The sequence below is a fragment of the Salvelinus sp. IW2-2015 genome, linkage group LG8, assembly GCF_002910315.2.
Source record: "Salvelinus sp. IW2-2015 linkage group LG8, ASM291031v2, whole genome shotgun sequence".
Taxonomy (NCBI): domain Eukaryota; kingdom Metazoa; phylum Chordata; class Actinopteri; order Salmoniformes; family Salmonidae; genus Salvelinus; species Salvelinus sp. IW2-2015.
Genome location: NC_036848.1, coordinates 45,736,235 through 45,758,835, shown reverse-complemented (window position 1 = coordinate 45,758,835; position 22,601 = coordinate 45,736,235). Strand labels below are relative to the sequence as shown.

The window sequence follows — 22,601 nt, the reverse complement described above, 5'->3', positions numbered from 1 at the left end:
ATTAGTGAGTGCCCTGCTCACCTCGTCCAGATATTTGCATTATTATCCTGTTGATATGGTCCAGATTCTGGCTGAGTGCTGAAGGGACAGGCAAGGGAGGGGAGGCATCAATGAAGATAGCCCTTAACCTTTAGAATGTCAGTCATTAGTAAAGATACTGTGTACTAGGCTAACAGGGTCAGCGCAGAACTAACGTTAGCCGCTTGGAAGTAGCTGTTGGTTGACAGAATCTGTTACAGGTGAATATCCCACAGGTAACTTTATACTGTACTTGTTACAGATGGTGAGAGTGCGAGAACAAATGTGAGAGACTCTGAACTGAAACCTTGTGATCAGAGTGTTGGAATCCTACTGTAGCGCCATACTGTAGCGCCATACTGTAGCACCATACTGTATGCGCATCCTGTAGCGCCACACTGTAGCGCCACACTGTAGCGCCTAGCGCCATACTGTAGCGCCATACTGTAGCGCCATACTGTAGCACCATGCAACCAGAGTACTGTATCCTTAGAGTACTTTACAACTGCCAACATCCTCCACCAAAACATATCATAAGAAAATGTTCAGTGAGGGGCAGCAAGGCATGCATGCCTCATTTCAAATTCCTAGGTGGTACAACAGAATCTATTATCCTGAGATCAATATCAAATAATGCCTCCTTATAATAATCAAAGGGGCTGTAGAGGCTCTTTAATCCATGAAAATGTATAGATTGCATTTCAAGACAATAGATCATATTTCAATTTCATTGTCTCCGAATTGCTGTGCTGAATACTTGAAGTAATAGCCTATTGCTTAGGGAACGTTTGTTAGCATCGTAATGAGTGAGGTTAGAATTCTAAATGTATTTTGGACTGAGCTGTGAAAGCAGCACACCAGATAACAGCAGTCCTATAGGGAGAAAAACAGATCAAATTGTGTGCCATGTTTTATAAAAGATGAACCCACCCTGGCATCACCCAAACATAAAAGTGAACTTGGAGATGGAGTCTCCCAGAAAGATCTGTTATTGGCTGGCTGTGTAGCACATTGAAGCCTATAAAATCACTGGGGTGTACACAATGGGTATATGATGGGGCTGGAGGGGGTTTCAGCCACAGCCTTATGGGCTACGGAGCTTCCCAATCATTGCCTTGCACAGAACGCTGCTGGATTTCATATGACTGTCAATGAATGACTATAAAGGACAGAGCACATAAAATAATAAAAGGAGTCATAGAGGATGTGGTGACTCAGCCGGTCTGATAGCTCAAGTCTGTGTAGTACTAGTCTATAGTAGTAGAGGGGCGGAAGAAGGACAGAGAGCTGACTGTCGATATCATGCCTGGCTCTTCATGTGTGGCAGAGGCAGCAGTGTGCTGCTGGCCGCCATTCCACTATGTTCCCCTGCACCCTCCCTCCGCCTCAGACAGATTGAGTGACAGACACGGTGGCGAGCTGAGATCCAGTGTGACGAAGCCCCAGCCCTGCTGTTGTAAGCCTGTCACCGCAGAGCAGTCTTCAGCTGTGCTAAAACCAACAACGCTGAACTCAATGTCTTTATGTAGTCAGAGGGAGAACGTTGAGATAGTAATTTCATTTCACACACGGGGATGGAGAGTAGTGATGGTGTACCTGTACCAAAACTCCAGTATTTTTCCTTCATAGCTTGTTCTCCATCTTCTTTGTAAATAGTGAGCCAACATCTTTTCAGCACTTTATTTTCCATGACTGATCAAAACTTGTTTTCTCATGGCTCTCGTCTCTCTGCAGCAGACATATAGAGAGCAATATGTTTGGAACGTCGAATCGCAATAAAATCTCAGTATCGAATCACAACATCTATAGAACCGTGATTATATTGTATTGTGAGGTCCCTGCCAATTCGCAGCCCTAGTGGAGAGGGGAGCGGAGGGAGGGTCCAGAAAGAGCCAGCCAAATCAACTCAAATCCAATTGCATTTGTCATATGCGCCGAATACGAGTGTAGACTTTACCGTGAAATGCTCGCTTATAAGCCCTTCCCAACAATGCAGAGTAAAATAAAATAAAAAATAGTAACAAGAGGAATAAAATACTTAAAAATGGCACTACATCAAACAGTTTTTGAAGGGAGTATCAGTACCTGATCAATGTGCAGTGGTATGAGGTACCAGCCAGCCATACACCATTAATCAGTCTCGCCATGTCAGGGAACAGCCCTGAATCAAAATGAACAGCACACCACATTAGGGAAATTCACTGAACTCCAGTTGATTGTGATCACTCTCCAATGGGCAATACTGTACTGTCACCCACTAGACTAATCCATACCTAGCCTACCTTTATAGGCAACACTCACACTACAGATACCATCCACTGAAGAAAACAAAGGAATCAGCGAATGAGTGAGATGACAGCAAAATCAACTCATGAAGCACATGCCTGCAGAGCATGCAGCGAGCATCAAATAAGGCCAGTGTGAACTACTAGACACACTTGCCACAAGGGAATCAAACAGACATTATGCACCATGAATAACTATCAATGCTTATCCTGAAGAACAGGCCAGTTTGCAGACATGGTGATAGCAGACGGAAGACATTTGATTTCCTAGAGATTCTGTAGACATATAGGCCCAGAGTCTCTAGAAGTACAGTATATTATTATTATTATTACAGGCTGCAGGGTGCCCTGTACTAGTAAATAAATAACTTGAATTATCTTCACAAGGCACCGAACACATGGAGCCATACCAGGTTTTAAACCAATAGTGACTATGTAACCTCCAACACTGGGTTGTACTTAGTTCCCATAGCGATATGAAAGGCCAATTAGTGCCCACTGCCCATCAACACATTTACAAATAAAACACTTTCAAATCACAACAACTAAGTAAACTATAGAGTGAGAGGCTGACCTGACTCACACTGTGGGGGTGGACCCAGAGGATACAAGCAGAAAAAGAATCTGAAACGCCTCATTCCATTCAAAAATACACCATGAAGCATTTACAATTCCCTCAGCCCTGGAGGCTGGAGCACACAGCAGCAAGAATATAGGCTAGGTACACATAAATTAATTCACAGCTGCTGAAATTTAGGAAATAAAGAATACCTAGAATGATACAAGCACCCGAGCATTTCTGGACAAAAACCACTTATTTGGCTAATGCCTGGCTTGATTCCATTTTGGGGGATTTACAACAACATTGAATTTACTCAAATGTTTTCTTTCTCTAAACTAGATAGATAGTGTGCAAAAACATAATGCTTCATCATGCAAACACTGTGACTAGTGTTGCAAAATTCTGGGAATTCCCTGGTTTTCCCGAAATCCCAGCTGGGGATTTCCTGCCTATTCCCTCCTGATTCCGGGAATCCTCCAAGCGGGATTTCTGGAAAACCAGGAAATGTATTGAACATTCCCAGAATTTTGCAACCCTAACTATGACAGGCCTTGTTCCCCCAAGAATCACTACAGAAGGATTAAGTTGCCTAAATCTATTTCAGGAGCCAAATGGGCAATTGCACAGTAACAGAGTGATGCTGAGACTCACTTTAAAATATATGTCAAACAAAAAACAATGATTGCAAAGTTAAACTTTATTCACAAGGACTACTTTTAACAATTTCCACAGAAAATTTTACAAAAACACATTTAGCCTACCTGAAGAACACTGCAAATGCAAAGTTGGGTAATAGAATGATGGGTTGTGCTGTTTGTACAGTCATTCTGTTACCAAATTTTGCATCTGCACTGTCTCAGCTAGAGGTCGACCGATTATGATTTTTCAACGCCGATACCGATACCGATTATTGGAGGACAAAAAAAGCCGATACCGATTAATCGGCCGATTTATTTAAAAAAAAAATATATATATATATATATATATATATATTCTTCCGTCTTATATATATATATATCATACACACACACACACATTTTTGTAATAATGACAACTGCAACAATACTGAATGAACAATGAACACTTTTATTTTAACTTAATATAATACATAAATACACACACACAGCTCTGAAGTGACAATGATACATAAGAGTCAGCTTAGGAGACAAATACTCTCAACTGTTTGAATAAAAATAAAGTTTAAGTTACCTGTGATGAATGTTGAAAACATTGTAACCTGGAACTGATCAATATTGGCTAAATATAAGCGAAGATCATTTTTTTTGTAGAGTGGATTTATGAAAATATGTTGACAAACGTTACCTTATCTTAGTGAGATTTACACGGGTATCAAAACGTCGAGGCGGTTTAAGCCTGCACGAAACACAGACCTTATTTGAAGTAGATCAAGACATTCTCTATGGAAGACATGAACGGTAAAATAACGAAGGAACCCCTGTCAAGTTCAGCCGCAAGTTATTACAGGAATTATAACGCGTCGACTATTTCTCTCTAAACCATATACCTTTGACTAATCCGGAAAATATCACCTCAAAAACAAAACGTTTATTCCGTTCCGTATTTTATCTACCGGGTGGCATCCATGAGTCTAAATATTCCTGTTACATTGCACAACCTTCAATGTTGTCATAATTACGTAAAATTCTGGCAAATTAGTTCGCAAAGAGCCAGGCGGCCCAAACTGTTGCATATACCCTGACTCTGCGTGCAATGAACGCAAGAGAAATGACACAATKTCACCTGGTTAATATTGCCTGCTAACCTGGATTTCATTTAGCTAAATATGCAGGTTTAAAAATATATACTTGTGTATTGATTTTAAGAAAGGCATTGATGTTTATGGTTAAGTACAYATTGGAGCAATGACAGTCATTGATTGATTGTTTTTTTATAAGATAAGTTTAATGCTAGCTAGCAATTTACCTTAGCTTACTGCATTCGCGGCACAGGCAGGCTCCTCGTGGAGTGCAATGTAATCAGTGTTAGAGCATTGGACTAGTTAACTGTAAGGTTGCAAGATCGGATCCCCCGAGCTGACAAGGTTAAAAATCTGTCGAGGCAGAACGTTCCTAGGCCGTCATTGAAATTAAGAATGTGTTCTTAACTGACTTGCCTAGTTAAATAAAGATTAAATAAAGGTGTAAAAAAAAAWATATATATATATGTTTAAATATCGGCAAATCGGCGCCCAAAAATACCGATTTCCGATTGTTATGAAAACTTGAAATCGGCCCCGATTAATCGGCCATTCCGATTAATCGGTCGACCTCTAGTCTCAGCATCACTCTGTTACAGTGGAATTGCCCGCAGCCTCCTCCCATTGAGAGCCTATTTAGCAAATAGCCTACTATCCCAGACAGACCATCCACATTCCCATAGCCTACACAAGAGAAAAGTCATGGTGTTATATAGGGCTGGAAATTGCCAGTGACCTCACGATACAATAATATCACAATACTTTGGTGCCGATACAATATGTATTGCGCTTCGACGTTCCAAAACATATTGCTCACCATATGTCTGCTGCAGAGGGACAAGAGAGAGCCAGGAGAAAAATGTTTTAATCAGTCGTGGAAATAAAAGACCTGAAAACAAATTGACTCCATATCTAAAAATTAGATGGAGAACAAGCTATGAAGGAGAAATACTGGAGTTTTGGTGCAGGTACAGCTAACTAGCGCACAAATAATATTGTGATATTGTCAAAACTATAGGATATATCATCCCCAACAATATCCCGATATGTAACTGTATACATTTTTCCCCATCACTAATGTAAATACAGAACATGACAGACAGCTGAAATAATAGAAAGATGCAAATTGCTGACCTATGTCTAAAAGCCTTGATTAGAATTATTGTATTCTGTAGACAGTATAGTCTAAACAAACAGTATGCACATGCCCTGGCTGGCATGTTTTTCATTTGTTTATCAACAAATGTAGACAGCATAAGCTCCTTAAGATGCATCAAATAGTTTTTGAAGTGGTTCTGAAACGCATTTAAATGACGCTCCCATTTGTGCCTAATGAACAAGACCCTGGTCAAGGGTACAAGTGATTCCTTAGCGGAGGGATATCATGTTGCTCTACACGACTCCTGCAGCGCACTTAAGAATCCAGATAAAAACTAGGCCTACTGCTCTGTAACCCAAGATGGCTTCTGGAAGCACTTAGTACATTAAGCCTAGCCACACACTTCCTAACTTCCACTTCCTTTAGCATCAAACATCTTAGAACAGACCCAGGACAGCAGCTGTTGTCCAAAGGCATTTACCCTCCTAAGAAACTCTGGAGAGAAAAAAACTGATATGGAAGTAAAGCCATGTCCAAATGAGTTGTCTATCAAATACAAATCTATTGCCATTATCATCTGCACAGACTAGCCCACAAGACTAAAAATACTTTTTTATTTGTGCCTTTTGAATTAGACATGGATTAGGATAATACCAAAGGAGCAGAACAGTGCCTGAATGAAGAATGAAAATTCATAAGGATCACACAGAGAGTAACAAGAGAGAGCGAGACCAGTGTTTTGGTTTGAAATTAAGGAAATGAAAAGGTGTGATTGAACGCTGGCGGATGCTGATGTCTGATGGATCCCAGGAGTTCCTCTTATCTTGTCAGATACTGAATTACCTCAGTATCACTTGTCAACTCTTATAGCCTACTGTATGATTTACATGGAGGCTGCATTAGAATCCTAGTTGTCATAAAATGACAAAGCCTATCACTGTACCAGTGGTTATGGGCAGCGACAGGGGTGTATGAGGGCTCTAGGGGAAGCCATCTTCACTCCAAATGTTTATGTAAAAAGAGGAGCAGGCAGCAGTGTTAGTCCTCATTATAAAGTGACAGTGTCACATAGTTGAGTGGGTCAAGACATCCTGAATTATATCAGTCTGAATTATTATAGAGTGCTGCAGAAATGCAGACATAAACAAACAAAAGCTTTAGTAAACATTGTTGGTACACAAAGTATCAAACTGACAGAGGGTTCAAAGGGTTTATGGAAACAATGTTGCTGCTTTTTGAAAATTAGCATGTTCCAGTTGTTAGGCTGATGCAGCCCACTGTAGACGAAAGTCGATGAGTGATGTCGGGGGAGGTGCATCTGCGACAGTGGAAAGTCGGACACTGTTGTGGTTTTCCTACAGCAAGGCTCAGATGCATGGCAGTGTCAACGTAGTTCTCAAAAGAAACATGTCTCTAACCCCCATATCACACACTCAAACTGAAATCATATGTCTGTACAATCAATTGGTGAGAGGTCTCAAATATTATTTATTTGTATATATCCACTGTATATATGAATCACAGAAAAGTTTGTTCCTGTTTCGTCACTGGCTCAAACATAAACACCATAACGATTGGTTGAAAATAGATCCTCCTACAACGCAGGCGTTTGCTGCAGGTTGAAGTTGGTGAGGAGCGCAATGCAGTCAACATGTAGACGCAAGTCAGACAATTTGTATCCCCATAATGCAAGAACACTTTGAAAGGCGGTGACACCAACTTCCCAAAAGTATCTCCTTGAACGCGCCCAATGATAGCCTGCCAGCACAACAGTAGCAACTGCATCATCTCACCTCAAGAGCTGTCAAGCAAACGCATGCCGCCAATAGCTTGCTAGTAGATGAGCTAAAGAATTAAGAATCGACTTTACAGGCATGCATAAATTATTCCAAACTATTCAGATACTTGACTGTATATAATATTTAATGCCTGACGTAAACAATTTATTGACGTAAACAATTTATAGTTTTTAAAAAATGGGGGGGGGGGCAGAAAGCAATGCTGAGAACACGCACACACACTAGGCCAGATCCCGACCCAGACCACTCCACCTCCCTCCTGTCTGCTGTCTCGCACTCCCAGCCTCGTTGCAGCATCAGCATCATCTTCACGTAGCAAGCACTACAAACACTCTCTGGCTAACGTTAGCTGTCAGTGGACATAGCTTCCACCATTCTTGAATACTACAAACTTCACATAAACACAGTATCAGAAGTATATTTTCAACCGTTTTGCAGGTTGTTGTCATAATTATATTACCTGGCTGGCGCGGGAAGTCGTGGGGAGAGCAATGGGTTCCCCTATCGTGCCTGTACTTTTTTAAGCTCGCGCTTTTCTTGTGCGCATGTGAATAAATGAGAGAGAAGCAGCCTTGGCCGGAAACACAACGAGAGGATGAACTGTGTCGCTTCTGGAATGGCTTCAAACAATACAGAGAGGTTGTGGTGGCTGAAAAAAGCGACAGCAACTCCTCTTACCCCAGGAACCGCCCACTGGGAACCGCCGCTGGCAGGTTCTGATGCTGCAGGTTGTTGTTGACGTTCAGAAAACTCGTGACGTCACGCCCAGCCACTTCTCGGACGGCTTTCCTGGCTCTGTCTATCCCTGTCCCCGTCTGCTCTGTACGCCAGGCAGGCTGGGTGGTTGTCTGTTCCTTATTTTGCTCACTCTCCTCCGTGTTTCTCTCTGCTAAGCCAACCCTCGCGAGAATCAGGTACTTTGATAAGAGCCGCATCCTTCTGTATATTTACAACTCAGCCCATATCACAAACACATAATGAGTTATTTATTTTCCTTTTACTATGCTGCAGTGTAATCCCCAACATTTCATACAGGATTATGCAATTCCACCATTCCTGAGAGACATGTAATGTGTCGTTTAGCCTAAGGTGCATATGTTAAGTGAAAGAATATGTGAAATCATGAATGATGATCATTGCTTTGCCTGAAATATAATGTAATGTTAATATGCATTGTTAATATGCATCTGATACTCACTTGTAGGACGTAGTTAGAAAGTTGGACACATGGTTTTCACAAAGTGCGACAAAATCTACAACAATGTTTTTGCAATTGCCATAAGTAATATAATAATAGAATAGAATATTACTATAGAGCTATTATATTATATTATATTTATCTCTGCTGTTTCTGTAGTGGAGGTTTCAGTGCCTGCATGTGAGGAGACATCATAGAGGAAGTGAAAAGAACATAATCTGATCTGATTCACATTAACAGACGATCAATCTGTTTCACCTTAACATCTGGAAATAGCTCTGTTGAAGTTCTACATTGTGTTGCACCGACAGCTGAAAACTGCTGTGTGGTTGTCTCTTTTGGTCTATTTTGCTATAGTTTACCATTGTAGCTTGTGGGGGTATTTCTAAGGTTAGAAGAGTAGTAACTATAGCTTATAGCTGATTCATTAATTAATTCATTTATATACCAGTTTTTTATTTATTATTCTTTTCTTGAAGAAGTACATTGGTTTTTGTTTTCTGTCTTTTTGTTTCATATTTAACATGTACAATAACATATTTTTCATTTGGATGTAATCCCTATTGCTGTTCTGTCTCAGTTTCATCATGATATTATAACCTTAGCTGCCTCCAGTTCATATCTGATTTCTCTCTAATACAATTCTATTCAGATTAGTGCAAACTAGTACACCAGCCACCCATGTGGTGAAAGATTGAACTGCACCCTGTTTAGAGTTAAAGTGCCAATATGTAACTTTTTGTGTGGCCCCACTAAATTCACATAGAAATGTGGGTTATAGATCTATCACTCTACTAGAAAGCAAGTTTAAGATGCGGTAGATCTGTTCTATCTGCGTTATTTGTATGATTCCCATTCTTAAGTTTTGTTTTTGCTTCTTTTACGTTCGGGGTTGTACACCAGCTTCAAACAGCTAAAACAACATATTTTTGGTTATGGAAAATATATTTCACAGCGGTTTTGATGGTACAATGTTTCTCTACACTATACCAGCTTATTTTGTCACATAACTGAAATTAGGCACACTATTAGAATTTTAGCAACCAGGAAATGGCGGAGCGATTTCTACACAGTGCAACTTTAAGGAACACTATACATTAAGTTGCCCCTATTACTATGTAACTACACATTAATTACTGTAGTAACAACATATTAGTTACATATATATTACTATGTAAATATGTGTAAGATGGTTTAGCGGGATCAGTTATTACACAATTGGAACAAGGACTGTGTAATTCCACATCCACTTGCTGAAAGTTATTCCACATGTGTAATTACTAATGTTACTGCATATTTTCTTGTTCCACTATGTAACTTATGTTTTGTAATTACACGTTTGAAAGTCACCTGTGAATTACTATGTTAGTAACACCAACCAAATTGTGACTATGTTTCATGTAATTACATTACTTTAGTAATTACACATGTGGAATAACCTTCAGCAAGTGGATGTGGAATTACACAGTTCTTGTTCCAATTGTGTAATAACTGATACCGCTAAACCATTTACCATGTCATTACATAGTACTACTATATTGTTACTACAGTTACTACTGTGTAGAAAGTGTTACCGAGTTTAGTGATGTGTCATGCCTAAATTAGTTCCTATTATTCTGTAATAGTATGAAGGCTTGATTTAATTCATAGAGGGGATCTATAGAAAACTAAATTAACTTAGATTATATTGTAGGTGCGTAATCTCTCATTCAATGTTTTATCAGTCTGTAATTATTTTCTCTCCTGACATTTTTCATCCATTAATAGCTATGATTCATAGATGAATAGTTACTGTCAAAAAATGTCATATATTTATATTTACAATCCACACTTGCTTGTCTTATTGGTATATTCTAAATATTTTTATTCAAACAAAGTTTCTGCTCAATCTCCTACGTAGATGAGACAGTGTAAGTTGAATGATTTGGTCCAACAATTTTGTTTTCAGGTGGTGATGATGAGCTTGATATAGGCTACAGACAGCAGCTGCTCTAGAACTCGTGTCCCAGTCAGGTACGCTAGAGGAAGCCTTGTGGGCATTGGCTCCCAGAGGCTGACTCCATCCCCTCACAACTCCACGTGAGGCCTGGGGTGTGGGGGGTCAGACTGTGGCTTAGGCCCAGGCTCCCTGACTGACCCAGATGGCAGAGGGAAGGACACAGAGGTAATATAGGGGGCAGAGGCCTGCTGGGGCTCTGCTGTTACACAGGTGGAGCTGGAGGCGAGCGTGCCACACTGTATTGTGTGTTCACAGGGCTATGGGCTCAACAGACGCCCTCCCTCTGCCATCCGTCTGCTCAGGGGGGAGCTCAACCTGACCACCACACAGGGGCTAAGGGTGTTCCTCCCTGCACACACTTACACACAAACAGACGTGTGATGTGAACACACACGCACGCACACACACACACACGCACATGCACACACATGAAAATGCTGACACACACACACATACACAAACATGTTTACACACATAAATTCATAATACCTCATCCACTCAAAAGGGAATATTTTTCACACAAATTACACCAAATTGTAAATTCTTGTTGACCTGAGATTAGTGTGCATAAATGAAACATAATTCTGTTTTTATACACTTTTCTCTCTGTGCATATAGAAAGACGTTGTGCAATATTTTGGGACATGTAGCATATTTGAATTGGAGTAGATTTATAGTATTATTGTTCAATCCTATTTGTACACTTTTTTTCCACTTTCCAATATTTTATGGATTGAACTTGAGTATGAAAACTTTCAGGAAGAATCAAACCAATGTATTTTTTTTTTCATCAATATGTTTTGTGCGAAAAGGCTCTCCAAACAACTTTTTTTCATACATACTTTCCTAACCCTAAAATGTGCTTAAATAATCTACAAGATCAGAGTATTTTTAAATCTACCAGTTGGTGCTGAAACTGAGAGGAATATACATAGAGTGCTTTCTTTCATTGATCCCTATATTCTGACCCTGTTCTCTTAATCTATTCTATTGTGTCTGACAACAAAATTCTAATTAAAGGTACACTATATTTAAAGGGATAAATGTACTGAAGATAAATGTACTGAAAAACTCCACGGAAAATCTGTTGGCCAGCAAGTGGGAAGGTTTTCAGGGGTTGAATGACATTTATTCAAAGCGCACAATGTAGCCACACCTGCAGAGCGTGTTATGTGACTGAAAAATGTAAATCTGAATACCAAATACTGAGAAAGGAGTGCGTAAGAAAAGGAATACATTCCTAAATCGGGGATCAGGCCCATTGTGATTAATCTGGAGTTGGAATATGTAGGCTGGAAAAGGGCATTTCCATGCAAAAGGACCCATGAACTTCAACATGTGAAGTTCATAGGAGCATATCAAATGTAGTGTCAAATAAAAGCTAAGACTCTGGTTTTGAATTTTTTATTAAGACAATAAATGTTTCAACCATTTTCTATCCTAAATATTAGGAATAAGCAAATACTTTGATTTCTATTCAAACAGATGGAAATCTATGAGAAAAAGTCTTAAAAGGTATTAGAAAAACATCAGAACACTATAATGTAAAGATCCCTGCCAACTAATACTGTATCTTTAAGACATTTTCTAATTTCTCTCCCTCATGAGAAGGGAGGATAACTTCACAGAAGTAACAAGTAAAGGTAGACATACCAATTAGTTCTAGTGTTTTTGCTGGTATCTATTTAATTTTATGAGTTATTAAGTTATTCAAACATGAAATTATGTTACGATATTGGTAATAGAATTTCAGAAAAATCATTAATGGAATTATTCTAATTAAATTGGCTACAATATGATATCACATTAGTCACAAAACACAGTTGGGTCACCTGCTAAAGTCCTCCCTTCCACTCCCAAACTGTTATGTTCAGCTCAGAGGGTCACCTGCTACTGTCCTCCCTGGCATACTGTTATGTTCTGCTCATAACTGTTTTCTTTCTCTTTCTGTCATCTGGTGGTCAAAGCTAGTCTGGACAAGCCCTCCCTCTCTCTCTATGCCTCTCTCTCTCCTCTCTCTCCAGTAAATGTCACCTTTCCAGGCTCTTATTGACCTGCCCATGAGCCCCCTCACTTTCCATTTCCTGTAACCAGCATCCTTACCCACTGAGCACCGACCGACACCGGACGTCCATGGACGTTGAAAAGTAGTTGAAATATGGTCATTTCGCCCTGGCCTTGATTTCAACGTCCCACAGACATCGTTTTTTGGAACGGTCCGGACTTAATTTCAATGTCACAGATGTTTGGGCCGGACCGAATCTGAACCAATCATAGACATCTATGTTTCACAAGTTTGGAGAGCATGGTACAGTACAGAAGAGCACAGTACAGCAAAGTAAAGTTTTAACAAGTTGCGTAGAGTGTTGCTCAGTACAGTACAGTAAAGTACAGTCCTGTACTGTACTGTAGACAGTGGTATAAAGTACTTGAGTAAAAATACTTGAAAGTACTACTTAATGAGCGGTGCTTATTAAAATAATAGCCAGGTTGTAGAATAATTCCCAAATATGCAAAGGAGGATATTGCATATTTCTACCTTTGTGCACCTTTTTAGGATACATCACCATGAAGAAAATTACATTCATATGCATAATTATGCATTTCTGTGTAGTATAGATCAGGGATCGCAGTTCAGTTACCGGGTGTAAATCCACTTCACATATTGTAATTCAATAATCAAAATAGATGTTTTCAAAGTCAAGGTGTCATGTCATAGCTGACAGACAATTATTTCAGCAGACATCTTAGAATTTTAGAGCAGATATTTTTGGAAAACGTGGTCACATAAAAAACTGAGGGAGATTTTACTAAAACTCTGTTACCAAATTTTGCATTGGCAAATTTCTTCCAGTAAATGTGTTTTTGTAAAATAAAAACATGTTAAAGTAGTCCTTGTGCATATAGTTGCATGATTTGTTAAACTTTAAAATCTGTGTTTTTTGTTTGGGATACAGTACATATTAAAGTGGAAAATGTTAGTCTCAGCGCAATTCTGTTTTCGTAGAATTGCCCAACACTTTATTTAGATTTTCATCTTGTCCTCTATCACTCTGGGGCCACATTTATCACTTGAATGCTGTTGTTAGCTGACCCAGAATGGACAATTCTGACCATATTTTCTCCCCTCTGAGAAAGCTCTCCTGCTGCACACCTTTAACTGTGGCTACAGCTGCTCTGCTCCCTCTGCCTGTCTGTCTGCAGCTGTCCCCCTTCTCACCGGGTCCCTCCCTCCCTCTATCCAGGGCCACATGGGCCCCAGTGACCCCTCTCTTGGACAGACATGAAAGGGCAGAGAGATAAAGCTTCCCTGGGCATGGCTGGACTGGGGCCCCTTGGCTGGCAGACCGCCTGAGCTCTAGCTTTGCTGTTGTTGTGGAATGTTGAGGGGTTCAGCTGGCAGAGTGCCCTCCCACCCACAGGGAAACGGGGGTCCAGGTTGGTGAGAGCAAAGTGGGCACAGTGGGCCATAGGTCGACGTTGGGCATCGTCCCGGTGGGCCACGGCATTGGCGTGGTAATGGGACAGCAGAGTGTGTGTGTTAGAGTTTAATATTTTCCCGAGAGTCTACCAATTTTCCTTCCTGAGGAAATTGCATGAAAATACCGGGCTTCCCGGTATTCCCGTTCAAACCAGAAGTGCTATTTAAAAGCATACAATACCAGCAAAAACATTCGAACATTATAATATTGTAAGTGGAGAAATATACACATGAATCTATCTTTTTATTTTTGTATTCGTTGCAATTTAATCAACTCAAAGATCTCTCAAATTCACCACACTATTTTGTTGTTGCCCAAAGGCCGGCAGATGGTGATATTGAGCCATTTAATCTTACCGTCCAAAGGGAACGTATGGAGCCAGCTATGCACTCGTATACCCCCTGGACCGGTTCATACATTAAACATTCTCCATTCAGACTGCAAAGGCGTCGATTACCTCCTTAACTCGATTTATTGTCGATAAAGCGGGGAAAAAACTGGAAAATATGCGTACTTTCTTTATGGAACATCATTTTCCACCACCCAATTGCTAGTCATGGATGTGGCTGTTCGTGTTCAGCCAATCAGGTTGCAGCAGTCTGTTGTTTACCCTTGGTCTGAACTTTGTATGCAATATCATGAGGTAGCATTAGCCACCCTAGCATGGTGGTGGAACATTTCGTTTTTTCCCTCCTTTTCAACATTAAATCGAGTTAAGGAGGAAATCGACGCCTTTGCAGCCTGAATGGAGAATGTTTTATGTACGAACCGGTCAACGGGGGAAACTAGTATATAGTCTGCTGCATATATTTCCTTTGGACAGTAAGATGAAATGACTCAATATTGACATCTGCTGGCCTTTGGGCTAATTTTGTTCATGTAGCGTAGATAGCCTAGGCCTATGAAACACTGTTGGCCGACTGGTAAAATATTATGAAGTCTAGTGAAAATTTGTTTTAGTCTACCTTGGACTGAAAGATGTTAGGCAGCTTATTGGCCCTTTTCTCTCCATTTGCACCTGGTTATTGGGGGAATTTGGGAAGGTTGTAGCTGTTATTACTTCATGATAACCCGCTTATTATGGTGACTGTCACAGGGAACATCAGATTCTCTGCTAAACAAACAAGCCTAGGTTAGCGGAGATTCAGCAGTTGATCAATTACCCATGAATCTGACCAGTATCCCACCGTGCTCTCGCTTTGTTAGCATAATATCATGAAACAATATTGCAAATGTCTATTTCCTGAAGCGTTTTTTTGTGGGCACAGTGTATCAGCCATTTTGTGATTAGAAACAGTTCATATTTGAGCCACTGTCAGTGCCACATAATACACATTAGTGGAGATTTGAATATGAGATGGAAATTGAGATTGGACATTGTCTACCATAACTGTGTTGAGAGGTTGTGTGTAGCCTGCACATACAGTGCCTTCGGAAAGTATTCAGACACCTTGATTTTTTCCATGTTTTGTTACGTTACAGCCTTAGTCTAAAATGTATTAAAAAATCACATCAATCTACACACAATACCCCATCATGACAAAGCAAAAACAGGTTTTTGGATGTTTAGCAAATGTATTAAAAATAAAGAACAGAAATACCTTAAGTATTCAGATCCTTCGCTATGAGACTCGAAATTGAGCTCAGGTGCATCCTGTTTCCATGGATCCTCCTTGAAATATTTCTACAACTTGATTGGAGTCCACCTGTGGTAAATTTAATTGATTGGACATGATTTAGAAAGGCACACACCTGTCTACATAAGGTCCCACAGTTGACAGTGCATGTCAGAAAAGAAACCAAGCCATGAGGTCGAACAATTTGTCCGTAGAGCTCCGAGACAGGATTATGTTGAGGCACAGATCTGCGGAAGGGTACCAAAACATTTCTGCAGCTTTGAAGGTCCCCAAGAACACATTGGCTTCCATCATTCTTAAATGGAAGAGGTTTGGAATCACCAAGACCCTTCCTAAAGCTGGCCGCCCGGCCAAACTGAGCAATCGGGGGAGAAGGTCCTTGGTCAGGAAGGTGACCATGAACCCGATGGTCACTCTGACAGAGCTCCAGAGTTCCTCTGTAGAGATGGGAGAACCTTCCAGAAGGACAACCATCTCTGCAGCACTCCACCAATCAGGCCTTTATGTTACAGTGGCCAGACGGAAGCCACTCCTCAGTAAAAGGCACATGACAGCCCTCTTGGAGTTTGCCAAAAGGCACCTAAAGACTCTCAGATCATGAGAAACAAGATTCTCTAGTCTGATGAAACCAAGATTGAACTCTTTGGCCTGACTGCCAAGCTTCACGTCTGGAGGAAACCTGCACCATCCCTACAGTGAAGCATGGTGGTGGCAGCATCATGCTGTGGGGATGTTTTTCAGGACTAGGGACTGGGAGACTAGTCAGGATTGAGGGAAATATTTGTATTTGTGTTTGTATTTATTTTGGATCCCCATAGCTACTCTTCCTGGGGTCCAGCAAAATTAAGGCAGTTATACAATTTTAAAAACCTTACAATATATTCACTGTGTGCCCTCAGACCCCTACTCCACCACTACCACATATTTACATTTACATTTAAGTCATTTAGCAGACGCTCTTATCCAGAGCGACTTACAAATTGGTGCATTCACCTTATGATATCCATATCTACAATACAAAATGAATGTGTACACGTGTGTATAGTGCGTATGTTGTTGTGTGTGTGTATGCATGTGTCTGTTTTTTAAATCAAATTTTACTGCTTGCATACTACATGCCACATGGCTCTATGTAGTACTGTGTGCCTCCCATATTCTGTTTTGGACTTGGGGACTGTGAAGAGACCTCTTGTGGCATGTCTTGTGGGGTATGCATGGGTGTCCGAGCTGGGTGCTAGTAGTTCAAACAGACAGCTCAGTGCATTCAACATGTCAATACCTCTCATAAATACAAGTAATGATGAAGTCAATCTCTCCTCCACTTTAAGCCAGGAGAGATTGACATGCATATTATTAATGTTAGTTCTCTGTGTACATCCAAGGGCCAGCCGTGCTGCCCAGTTCTGAGCCAATTGCAATTTTCCTAAGTCCCTTTTTATGGAACCTGACCACATGACTGAACAGTAGTCCAGGTGCAACAAAACTAGGGCCTGTAGGACCTGCCTTGTTGATAGTGCTGTTAAGAAGGTAGAGCAGTGCGTTATTATGGACAGACTTCTCCCCATCTTACCTACTGTTGTATCAATATGTTTTGACCATGACAACTTGCTCAATTTCCACATTATTTATTACAATATTTAGTTGAGGTTTAGGGTTTAGTGAATGATTTGTCCCAAATACAATGCTTTTAGTTTTAGAAATATTTAGGACAAGTGGCGACCCATCATTTAGGGCAGGTGGGGCAGTTTTGCCTGTTTTGCATATTATTTTGGCATGGGGAACACCACGTCACCGCCAAGTCTAAGGGTAGAGCTAGAAAGTTCTAGCCCCTTGGGTGCTGTCATAGAGTTACATTAGAAGTGCCCATCCAAGAAGGCTCAAGGTCATTGGCCACAGATAAAATTACGTTGAATCACGTTATACAGTATGTACAGTAGCTTTGATTGTCAACATCATACTTTCAAAATCTTAGCTAGCAGTGATCATTATGATTCAAGTCGACAATCTACTGGCAAATCCTTTGTAATCCTTGTCATATGAAGAGAAATAATGAAGAGAAATTATAGATAAAACCTATCGGTGCTCATCGTCCATTGGACATAAACATTACACAACAAGTTGGAAATCGCAAATTCAACAATGAGTGGTTTGGAAGGAATCAGTGACAGTGGCAACTGCAATGCAAGCATTGCATAGCAATCACTAGCCTGCTATTCAGTGGAGTGGCTGTGTGGTCCCAAATCTGTGCTTAATGGGCTCTTTTCCAAGTTTAAAATGATAAACATTCAACTGTTAACTCGGAACTGCGAAAACTTGACATCAGTGAGTTCAAGACAACTGGAAAGTCGGGAATAAATGAGCTCCGACTTGGAAAATACGTTTTGAATGGTCATCCAACTTGGAATTATAAATCCGGCCTCTTTCTAGAGCTACGACCTGAAGATCAATGATGTCATCATGATTCAACCTTGTTTTTTTCTGAGTTCCCAGTTGTCTTGAAAGCACCATAAATCCAGAGAATGTCAGACTTTGATGACAAAATTTGCCCACGAAGGACCGACGTACCACCTGTTCAAGTGAGCACAGCACAACAAGGTGAGTCCAAAAATGTATTGTATAATAATATACCAGGGAGATATGTATACTGTAGCTAAGAAAGTAATACTAAGTGTATGTTGTGTAGTAAGATGTTAGTAGCCCATATGCCTCACCCTAATAATTTGGTCTATTTACCCCTCTTAATTTCGCCTACTTTTCTGACTTGGTGCTGCACATGTAGCCTATAACCTGTTTTAGAGAAATATAATCATCAAATATTGTCAGAGCTTTCATTGTCTGCTTATATGCCCCCTTTATTTATACTAAGCTTCTGACTTGGCTTTACTCAAAGCTAGTTGCATGTCGTTAGTAAAGATTGAAAAAAGTAAGTGGCCTTGACAGCTGCCCTGGAGAATACCAGATTCTACCTGGATTATGTTGGAGAGGCTTCCATTAAAGAACACTCTCTATGTTCTGTTAGACAGGTAACTCTTTATTCACAATATAGCAGGGGGTGTAGAGCCATAACACATACGTTTTTCCAGCAGCAGACTATGATCGATAATGTCAAAAGCCGCACTGAACTCTAACAAAACATCCCCCCCTAATCTTTTTATCATCAATTTCTCTCAGCCAATCATCAGTCATTTGTGTAAGTGCTGTGCTTGTTGAATGTCCTTCCCTATAAGCGTAATGAAAGTCTGTTGTCAAGTTGTTGACTGTAAAATAGCATTGTATCTGGTCAAACACAATTATTTCCAAAAGTTTACTAAGTATTGGTTAACAGGCTGATTGGTCGGCTATTTGAGCCAGTAAAAAGGGCTTTACTATTCTTAGGTAGCGGAATTACTTTTTCTTCCCTCCAGGCCTGGGGGCACACACTTTCTAGTAAGCTTATATTGAAAATATGGCAAATAGGAATGGCAATATTGTCCGCTATTATCCTCAGTAATTTCCCATCAAAGTTGTCAGACCGCGGTGGCTTGTCATTGTAGATAGACAACAATATTTGTTTCACCTCTTCCAAACTCACTTTACGGAATTCAAAATTACAATGCTTGTCTTTCATAATTTGGTCAGATATACTTGGATATGTAGTGTCAGCATTTGTTGCTGGCATGTCATGCCAAAGTTTGCTAATCTTGTCAATGAAAAAGTAATTAAAGTAGTCAGTCAGTTTTGTTATGAATGAGCCATCTGATTAAATTAATGATGGGGCTGCGTTTGCCTTTTTTCCCAAAATATAATTTAAGGTGCTACAAAGCTTTTTTTTTACCATCATTCTTTATGTTATTTATCTTTGTTTCATAGTGTAGATTTATTTTATTTATTTATTTATTTTTATTCAGTTTAGTCACATGATTTCTCAATTTGCAATATGTTTGCCAATCGGTTGTGCAGCCAGACTTATTTGCCATTCCTTTTGCCTCATCTCTCTCAACCATACAATTTTTAAATTCCTCATCAATCCATGGGGATTTAACAGTTTTTACAGTCATGTTCTTAATGGGTGCATACTTAATAGTAACTGGAAAAAGCAATTTCATAAATGTGTCAAGTAAAGTGTCTGTTTGCTCCTCATTACATACCAACAAATATTATTTACGTCAACTACATAGGAATCACAAGAAAACCTTTAGTTTTCCTAGATATGGCTGCTATATTGTGATCACTACATCCGATGGATCTGGATACTGCTTTCAAGCTAAATTCTCCACCATTAGTAAATATGTGATCAATACATGTTGAGGATTTCATTCATGTGCTGTTTGTAACTACCCTGGAAGGTTGACTGATAACCTGAACCAGGTTGCAGGCACTGGTTACAGTTTAAAGCTTTTTCATGAGTGGGCAGCTTGATGAAAGCCAGTCAATATTTAAAGCATCCAGAAAATGTACCTCTCGGTTAATATCACATACATTATCAAGCATTTCACACATTTCACACATATTATCCAGATACTGATTGTTAGCACTTGGTGGTCTATAGTGGAGAAAGGTGACAGAGAGATCCTTGATAAAAAACCTGCTCCAGAGCGCTCAGGACCTCAGACTGGGGCGAAGGTTCACCTTCCAACAGGACAACGACCCTAAGCACATAGCCAAGACAATGCAGGAGTGGCTTCGGGACAAGTCTCTGAATGTCCTTGAGTGGCCCAGCCAGAGCCCGGACTTGAACCCAATCAAACATCTCTGGAGAGACCTGAAAATAGCTGTGCAGCAACGCTCCCTATCCAACCTGACAGAGCTTGAGAGGATCTGCAGAGATGAATGGGAGAAACTCCCCAAATACAGGTGTGCAAAGCTTGTAGCGTCACACCCAAGAAGACTCGAGGCTGTAATCGCTGCCAAAGATGCTTCAATAAAGTACTGAGTAAAGGGTCTGAACACGTATGTAAATGTGATATTTCATTTTTTAAATTTTGAACGCACTTGCAAACATTTCTGAAAATCTGTTTTTTCTTTGTCATTATGGGGTATTGTGTGTAGATTGATGAGGGGAAAAAACTATTTCATCCATTTTAGAATAAGGCTATAACGTAACAAAATGTGGAAAAAGTCAGGGGGTCTGAATACTTTCTGAATGCACTGTATAGTAAGCAATTACATTTATAGAAGCCATGCACGTAGCCTAAGGGATGTTTTCTATAGGGGACTTTATGTTGAATAAATGTTAGACTGCTAGCGCTGTGAGGACTGCTCTAATGTTTGAATCTATAGCTAGAGGACTCCTGATATCTCCAGGAGTAATAAGAATCATTGTTGTCTTATTCTGTTGTTGTCTAGTACTGTCTTTTTGCTAGCTAGGGCCAGCTACTTGAATTGCTGTCTCTCTTCCTGGTCCTGGTGTGTGAATTTCTGAGTGCTCATAACTTGCAGTTGATTGTTGGGACATCAACAAGGATTAAGGGGCACAGCAATTTGTGACTGTTGTTGTTTAGTAATCATTGGCTGTTTTGGAGGGAGAGTGTGGAAGGTGTGCTCTCAACCTTTGCTAGGAAATGAGCCATTAGTATTAGTACTTCAGTCTCCCCTGTTTTCTCAGCGGCAGCAGTGTCAGCAGCAGTTTCGTCTTCAAAATTAAGACTATCGCCGAAACAAAGACGGTTCTGCCGAGTTGTTCTGCCGAGTTATTCAAGGAAGCAAAGAGAGGAAGGCTCAACACCACTGTCTCACTTGAGTATCTTACCTAGTAATTTTCTCGTTTTGCTCTTTTGTAGCTTTGTCAACTATGTGTTTTCTATACCTGTTCGCTCCTCTCCCTGTAAGCTTTACAGACACTCAACATCCCTTGGCTGCAACCCTTCTAATTTAGTGTGCCCTGCTCGTACAACCCATGTGGAATTCCTGGTCTCTGTCAGCATTTGGAACTGCCAATACGGGGTCAAGAGCGCCAAGTTCATCTCAGCCTATGCTGCCCTTCAGTCCCTATACTTTTTGGCCCTGGCGGAGACATGGATCACTCCAGAGATCACTGCTACTCCAGCTCCTCTCTCTTCATCTGACTACGTGTTCTCTCATAGTCAGAGAGCATCTGGTCGTCATGGTGGTGGCACAGGGCTACTCATTTCTCCCAAGTGTTGTCATCTATGGCCCACAGGGTGCCCTTAAAGAGTTCCTCAATGAGCTTGACACGTTGATAAGCTCATTTCCTGACGATGGCTCACCGCTCTTTGTACTGGGCGACTTCCACTTCCCCACGTCTGACTTCGATTCATTTCCTTCCAACTCTTTCTTTCCCCTCCTTGCCTCTTGACCTCACCCTTTCCCAGTCCCCTCCCACTCACAAGGCAGGCAATTGTTACCTTTTCTGTCTCCCTCTCCTCCAACCCTACCCACTCAGCCCCTACCCAGATGTTCATGCGCCGTCGCAATCTTCACTACTCTCTCCTCTTATATCCTATAATCTCTCCCTTCTGCTAAATCCTTCTCCCTCCTGTCTCCTAATTCTGCCTTCTTCCACCTTACTCTCCTCCTTTTCCGCATCCTATGACTCGCACTGTCCCCTTTCCTCCCGGCCGGCTTTCCCCTCTTGCTCCATGGTTGTGTGACCCATTGTGAGCTCACAGAATAGGACTGCTGGCAGCTGAGTGAAAATGGAGGAAATCTAAACTTCCGGAGGACCTATCATCCTTTCACTCCCTCCTCTTTCTCTGTAACCACTGCTAAAGCCACTTTCTATCACTCTAAATTTCAAGCCTGTGCCTCTAACAATAGGAAACTCTTTTCCACCTTCTTTTAAAACATTTAATCATGAGCTATTTAA

At 40.6% G+C, this 22,601-nt stretch overlaps 1 protein-coding gene across 1 annotated transcript in view; it reads right to left on the bottom strand.

The window, feature by feature from the left end:
• The window catches only part of akt3a (v-akt murine thymoma viral oncogene homolog 3a), a 140,184-nt gene extending 131,892 nt beyond the window's left edge, over positions 1-8,292 (bottom strand). Inside the window, exon 1 of the mRNA XM_023993807.2 lies at positions 7,941-8,292. The gene's annotated coding sequence lies outside the window, so the exon portion shown is untranslated. The remainder of the gene's footprint in view (positions 1-7,940) is intronic.
• Between the last annotated feature and the right edge of the window lie 14,309 nt (positions 8,293-22,601).